Consider the following 7,630-nt stretch of genomic DNA (forward strand, 5'->3'; position numbering starts at 1 on the left):
TGGTCGAGACAGACTCGGACTGGTCCGGTCTGGGATCCGGTCGACCGGGCTATGGACCGGCCGGTCCGGTTGGTGGTCCGGTCAACCGGGCTGTGGACCGGGCTGTCCGGTCAGTGGTCCGGTCAACCGGGCTGTGGACCGGAAAACTGCGAAGTTTCCGGTTTCCGTCCGGTACGAGGGGCTTCCTCCGGTTGGCGTCCGGTTGGCGGCCGGTTGACCGGGCAGGGACCGGGCTGGCGGTCCGGGGCAGTCTCTGACCGGGTTACGGACCGCTTTGGACTTCTTCTTCTCCTCTCGCGCATGCCTCCCGCTCCTCCCTCGCGCGTCCATGAGATATCTTCATGTCCAGCTCCATGTCCAGCTTCACGTCCATCTTCACGTCCAGCTGCTCCTCTCCTCCTCGTGCGATGCTTGTCTCCTCTTGATACCTGATGATACACAAGTAATAGGACTTAGGCAGTATAAAGTTCTCATCAATCAAAGTATCGTTTAGAAACAAGTTCACCTGTTGTTTAAGTAGCTTCGCACGAGCCCTTGTAATTGGTCCAATCCGAACTTCATTGGACTTGAGCTTCACAGCAGGTTCATCTTCATTTGTCAATGACGGAGGTAGTGGTGAAGTAGGGATGTCCTCATCACTTGGGTATCATCCCTCTGTAATCAAGGCAACCCTTGTGGATGTATGGATTTGGTAGTGAGAGATTCTAGCGTTTACACTCTCTCTCCCACTCCTTGATTCGTCCTCCCCACCGGTCTCTCCTCTCGGAATTCTACCTCGAGTCTCTTCCGGGCGGATTCTATTGGCACGGTCCATCGAGCCGTGAGGGTAAGCATCGATTGTATCGGGTTGGTGTGCGTGGTTCTTCGTGTGTTCTTCGCGTTCTTCGTGTTCTTCCGCCTCTCCCCCTCTTTCCCCCATGATTCCTTGGGTCATTCGCGAGATCGGGCCACAATCGGGGTCTCAGACCACATCATATGGTATCAGCAGCCTTTGGTTTCCGCGGATTTGACCCTCCACCCACCCAATTTCGTTTCTACAAAATGTTCCAAAAAATAGCCCTAAATTGCCTTTGGACGGATCTGTGATTTGGTTGAGTTTTGAGTGGTTTTGCTCCGTGGATCTGGTGTTGTTGTGCTTGATCTACTATTTCCCCAACTTTTAGCCTCCAATTCCATCGTTTCCCTTCGTTTTGGCCGATTTGGTTTTGGTTTGGGGAAGAACAGGAGAGAGAAAGCTCCAAATCGACGAACCCGGTTTCGAACCCGGTCAACCGGCCCCCAGACCGGACCGTCCGGCGCAGAACCCGGTCAACCGGCCGCAAATCGGAGCAGCCGGTCCAGAAGCCGGTCGACCGGCCCACAGACCGGAGCAGCCGGCGCCACACCCGGTCCGACCGGACCACCGACCGGGCACACGTCTTCGACATCGACTAACACCACCGCCGACCACCACCACCACCATCATCTCCACCATCGCAGGTATAACTTGCAGTAACCCTTGTAGCCCTCTTCTTTTTGCGATCTATCCCACGAGCGAAGCTTTCGAGTGTTGCGAAACATCGCACGAGGTCCCGACCGTGAGGGTGTGCGTTGTGTGAGTAAAGCTCATAAGTGGAGCTCGTGAGTGGCCAGCAAAAGAGTAAGAGCATAGTGTGCTAGTGAAAAAAAGAAAAAGAAAAGCAAAGTGCAAAGTGCCACCGATACAAAAAGAGTGAAAAGCTTTTAAGCAAGCAAGAGAGATAGAGAAGAGAGACCTCGTGCGAATCTTGGTGTTTCTACTCTATGCAACCTAGCTTCGACCTCTTCTTGCGTTAGTGTGACATTGAGCACCCTCGTTTTGGGTTTTTCCTTTTTCCGCTCGTTCCTTGGTTGCACTAACCCCGCTCATCCCGTGTGTGAGTTCCACATTTTTCCGTGTTTATAGTGATCGCCACTTTGACACTTGGATTTTTGGACCTTACCCACTCTTAACAACATACCCGATTTTGGATTTCGTCTTTTGGCTTTCCACCATCCATTCCTAACACCATATTTGCTAGCTTTTGCGTGTGTTTCGTGTGTGTCCCGATACAATTGGTCTTACTTTCGGCTTGGTTGATTGCCTCAATACTATCTTGCCACGGTAAGAGTGAGAGGTAGTCTCCTTCCACTAACATCCACAACATAGTTCTTGTCTTGTGATCATGGATAGGCACGGAGACCAAGCAAAGGAGGATGAGGTCCTACACCCCTCCGAGAGGTTGGCCACCCAACACAACCTATGGGTGCAACGCCAAGAGTTCAAGGACCAACTCAACTTGTTCGAGACACGCATCGACCAACAATACGAAGAAGTGGCTCACAACTTCGGCCAAGTGAACCAAGATATGAATCTTCTTCGTGAAGCTACGGACAACTTGCATGACCAAGTGACGGCCAATGATGCAAACATGGAGCGGCGCATGGATAGCCTTGAGCGCGCCATCAACAACTTGGGATGCCGACATCGACATCGCTCTACTTCCTCATCGTCATCGACCTCGTCACATAATGACTACTCCCATGATCACCATTCGTCCTCAAGCTCCGACTCAAGGCATGGAGATCATCATCGCTCTCGTCGACCGCACGCTCGCCATGATGATTCTCGCTCAAACTCAAGGCGCGGAGAGTTCCATCGCCATGCTCGTCCTCATGAACGTCCGCAACAAGAACAAGCTCTTCACCAAGATCGTCATCAAGCGGCTCGCCATGCCCACCATGGGCATGACGACCAACCCCAAGACAACGTCCTCCACAACATGGACCCGGCACCTCACCGTCAAGCCCATGTGGATGCTCAAGACCAAGGTCATCAAGATCCACCAAGGCGTGATCTCCGAAATCATCCTCGCCATGACCAAAGGGGCCGAGGACAACCTCAACATGATCAAGATGAGAGAGCCAACATTGGACAACGTCAACAACCTCGTCAAGATCCGCAACAACATCCTCAACATGAGCCAAGTGAAGCTAGTGTTCACCTCCAACGCCAACCCAATGCTATGGTTGGTCGTGGAAGACCTCCTCTACCACCTCAAGTCGCAAGAGATGAAGGCATCCGTCCTCGCCGAAGGAACATGGAAGATGAAGAGAATATGTATGGAAAGCTCAAGTTCAACATGCCCAAGTTCAAGGGTGAAGACGATGCCGAGGCCTACCTCTCATGGGCACTCAAGGTTGACAAAATCTTCCGCATCCACAACTACTCCGGTGCCAAGAAAGTAGCCATGGCCTCCCTCGAGTTTGAAGATTATGCCAACACTTGGTGGGAACAAGTTGTCACTCTTAGGGAAGAAAAGGGTGATCCTCCAATTGATACTTGGGAAGATATGAAGGAGGAGATGCAAGCTCGCTTTGTCCCTACACACTACAAGACCGATCTCTTCAACAAACTCCAAAAGTTGAAGCAAGGCACCAAGACCGTTGAGGAATTCTTCAAGGAAATGGAATTAACCATGATGCGAGCAAACATCCAAGAGTCCGAGAACCAAACCATTGCTAGGTTCTTCAATGGCCTCAACTACCCCATCAAGAGGATTGTGGAGTTCCAACAATACTCCAACATGGTTGAGTTGGTTCACCAAGCTTCCAAGGCCGAGCGTCAAGTGAATGAGGACATCAAGTACTCGAAGTCCAAGCAATACTTCGCCTCCAAGCTGGCCACATCAACCCCTACAACAAGTGTCAAGCCAACCGCATCCTCTACACCTTCCAAGCAACCTTCCATACAAAGTCGCATGAAGCAAACGGTGTCTTCCACCGCCTCCTCCAAGGCCTCTACGGGACCCTCCAATGTCACTTGCTTCAAGTGTGGCACCCAAGGCCACAAATCCTTTGAGTGCAAGAACACCAAGGTTATGATCACTATGGAGAATGGTGACATAGAAACGCTAAGTGAAGGTGAATATGAAGCCCTAGTGCAAGCCGCCGTTGCTAATGAGGAAGACTATGATGAAGAAAGTGGAGAAGACCCTCTCTTATGCACACATGATCCAAGCCCTTCTCTTGTGGTCACTCGAGTGCTCACCACTCAACCCCAAGCTATGGAAGACCAAAGATGCAACATTTTCCAAACGCGTGCCGGCATTGGTGGCAAGTCAATCAAGGTCATCATCGATGGTGGGAGTTGCCACAATTTGGCAAGCACCGAGTTATGTGAGAAGCTCAACCTTACACTTCGCAAGCATCCTCATCCATACCATGTCCAATGGTTGAGTGACAAGGGCAATGTCAAGATTCAACACACCGTCACCGTCAACTTCAAGATAGGACCCTATGAAGACACCGTCAAGTGTGACGTGGTGCCTATGACCGTGTGCCACATGTTGCTTGGCCGCCCATGGCAATTTGACAAGAAGGCCATACATGATGGTTACTCCAATGCATACACCTTCAAGGTCAAGGACAAGAAGTTCGAGCTTCGCCCAATGACTCCTAGCCAAATCATCGGCGACAATGCGAAGGCTTTAGCGAGGGCACAACACAACACCCACCATAGTGAGTTGAGAGGAGAGGGAGCTACCCACCAAAAAGAGAGTGAGCGCCACCACCCACATATGAGTGAGAGAAAGAGTGTCCTCCTAGCCACCAAAAGCGAGTGGAGAGAAGTGAAAGACAACCCATCCACCACCATACACTACGTGCTCATTTGCAAGGGCCTCTCGTCGGAGACTAACGACTTAACCAACATTCCTTCGTCTTTGTTGTCTCTTTTGAAGGAGTTCCAAGACGTCTTCCCCGACGAGCTACCTCATGGACTACCACCGCTTCGGGGCATCGAGCATCGTATCGACCTCATACCCGGCGCTCCCCTACCAAACCGCGTGATGAGGACATGATTACCTGCGATTTCAAGGCATATTTTGGTGAAAAAGATGAGACTACGTCGAGGATGACTTCAATTCAAGTAGGGGAGGATGATGAGGACATCGCTATGATAGATACAACCAATACTCCTACAACCACATCTCAGGTACCTTCGTTACTAGGAATCCTTCCTGATATATATGAGAATATGATGCTGCCTAAATCAAATGTATTTATATTATTTAGGAATGGATCTAGCATGGACGCCAAGCATTGGAACGTGCATGGAGATGGCAGCAGACCTGCAAGGATTCAGGATGGCGTTGCAAGCGAGGATTTCAGAACATTGAAGCCACCATAGTGAAGCAACGATGCTTGGATGAATTATACAAGTTACTCCATCATAAAATTCGTCCAAAGAGTTATTTTTGGTGCTGCGTCACCTTATTTAGTGGGCTAGGCCTATGTATTTTCGGATTAGGTATTTTAGGGGATTTTAAGAGGCCATATAAGTGGAGGAAGGCCCATTTAGGGGTGTTTTTGGCCAACCCTAGCTGGTTGGACGAAAATCCCTTCACTTCCCCCATATATATCCCTCCGTAGCCGTCATTAGAACTTGGATTTTGATTAGACTAAAAGTTAGCCATTGCTGCAACTCTCGTGTACTTCTTTTGAGGCCAACGCCCAGAACAAGACCGACTATTCGGAATCCCACCTTTTCAATAAAGCTTTCATCTATATCCGCAATATTCTGATTGCAATATTAGTTCTTACTTGTTCTCGATTTCAGGTAGGAATTAAGACCCTCGCTGGTCAGGCTGATCGTGCATCTGCAAGATCAGTAACTCCCGGAGATTGTCCTAGCGATTGCATTGGCGCACGAGCTTTGCACGTGTAGTCGGATCGTCAAGCACGAACTCCACCAACAAATCGAAGTTATCCCCGTCTCATCGAAAGATCGGCCACCTTTGCCCTATCAAGTGGTATCAGATTTCAGGTTGCTCTGTGAGATTTACAGTTTTCCTAGTGTAGATTTGTTTTTACCTATAACCCAGAAAAACGCCCCACAAAAAGAAGTTAGATTAGTTCATCCTCGCCTAAAACCAGTCTTAGCCTTTTCGCTATCACCACTTTGTTTTTGCTTTGTTGAATTTTTGTTGCATCGTGTGTCGAGTTGCTGGTTTTAGTGTAGTCTTTTAGAGTTTCGAGTTCTATGCACGTTTCCTCACGTCGCTGTTTCTTTGTGTTCATCCTATCATCATCTGCCGCACTCCATCCATATTTATCTTTTGGATCGCCATCTTGTTCATCCCCACGCCGCACAATTCCATCTTTGTCCGATTCATGTGCCGGAGTCGTTCGCCATCTCACAATCCTGACAGATCGAGTCGGCTCGTTTGATCTGTACGAACAACAAAGTAATATTAGGTTTGCCTGGATCTCACGGCGTTGTTCTGTAATTGGAAAGTTTGGATACTCAATGATCTAGTTCCAAAAAAAAAAAAAAAACAGCCGTATACTAGTTGGTTTCGGAAGATCTTTGTCGTTTGGAAGTTTTGGCTGAGCCTAGATCGGGGCTTGATCCATATCTGGCTCCTAATACGTGGAGAGTGAAGAAAAGAAAAACAAGTTAGAAAAAAAAGGAAAAGAAAATAAATTCATCATACCGGTTGTGTTCTTTGGAAGATTGGGCTAGCTTAGATCGGCAGTTTACGTATCTGGCTTTTGATACGTGGAGCCTGAGAGTTTTAAAAGAAAGTTGAAAAAAGAGGGACAGGAAAAAAAAAGAGATAAAAAAAGAAAGGAAAAAAAGTGAGAGAAAAAAAAAACGAAGAAAAGAAGAAGAGGGTGCTGGAACTTGATCGCTGCTTCCTTTCAAAACTTACTGTCGTTGACAGAGTTGTTGTCAGTAACGAAGCATCAAATACTCTTGAACACGCATCTTTCCACTCCACAAAAACACACCTGTTCGTCTATAGTTGTTCGCATATCTTGCTTCCGCGCGTGCTTTTCTGTGTCTTAGGCTCGCGTCTCTAGCACGGTCTAGCCTAGGACCAGCACTTGACTATTTTGAACAGATTTTCAGCTTTACATTGATTATTGTGGTGGTAGTTCCACATATTTTGAGCCTACCTACAGCTATACATATTTCTACACTGTGTGTTGTACGTGTGCCTGGCAATCGCTTCGCTCAATCTTCGAAGTTACTTGATACTGCTGGTTGCCGATCGCCGCCTCCTGAATGGTAAGAACTTGTAAGAATTTCTATCTGCAATTTTGTGAGCGGCATACCACCACTACCACCTAGTAGTTGATAGGAACATATACTTGTTATTTGTTTCTTGTTTTCTACTAATCATGGCAGCTTCTAGAGTTAAAATTTCTTGGGCGTCGACTATGGTTGACGATGTGCCGCCACCTAGCAAACTGCAACAACGACCACGAGCGATTAAGACACATGACCAGGTTACAGTTTCCATGCCATCTTATAATGGACAATATAATCCTGGTTTTTATATTGAATGGGAGTGTCAGATAAGTGATATATTTGTTTCCCATAATTTTTCTGAGCGAAAGAAAATAAAAACTGTCATTAATACATTCAAAGATTTTGCTTCTTTATGGTGGAATGAATATTGTCGGTTATACCCTGATTATATACCTACTACTTGGCACGATTTGAAACTTGCTATGCGGTATAGATTTGTTCCATCACGGTATACTCGTGATATGGTTAAAAAATTGCAAAATCTGAATCAAGGTAGTTACACGGTTCAAGAATATTATGATGCGTTAGACACTA

The sequence above is a fragment of the Lolium perenne genome, chromosome 5 (assembly GCF_019359855.2).
Source record: "Lolium perenne isolate Kyuss_39 chromosome 5, Kyuss_2.0, whole genome shotgun sequence".
Lineage (NCBI taxonomy): Eukaryota > Viridiplantae > Streptophyta > Magnoliopsida > Poales > Poaceae > Lolium > Lolium perenne.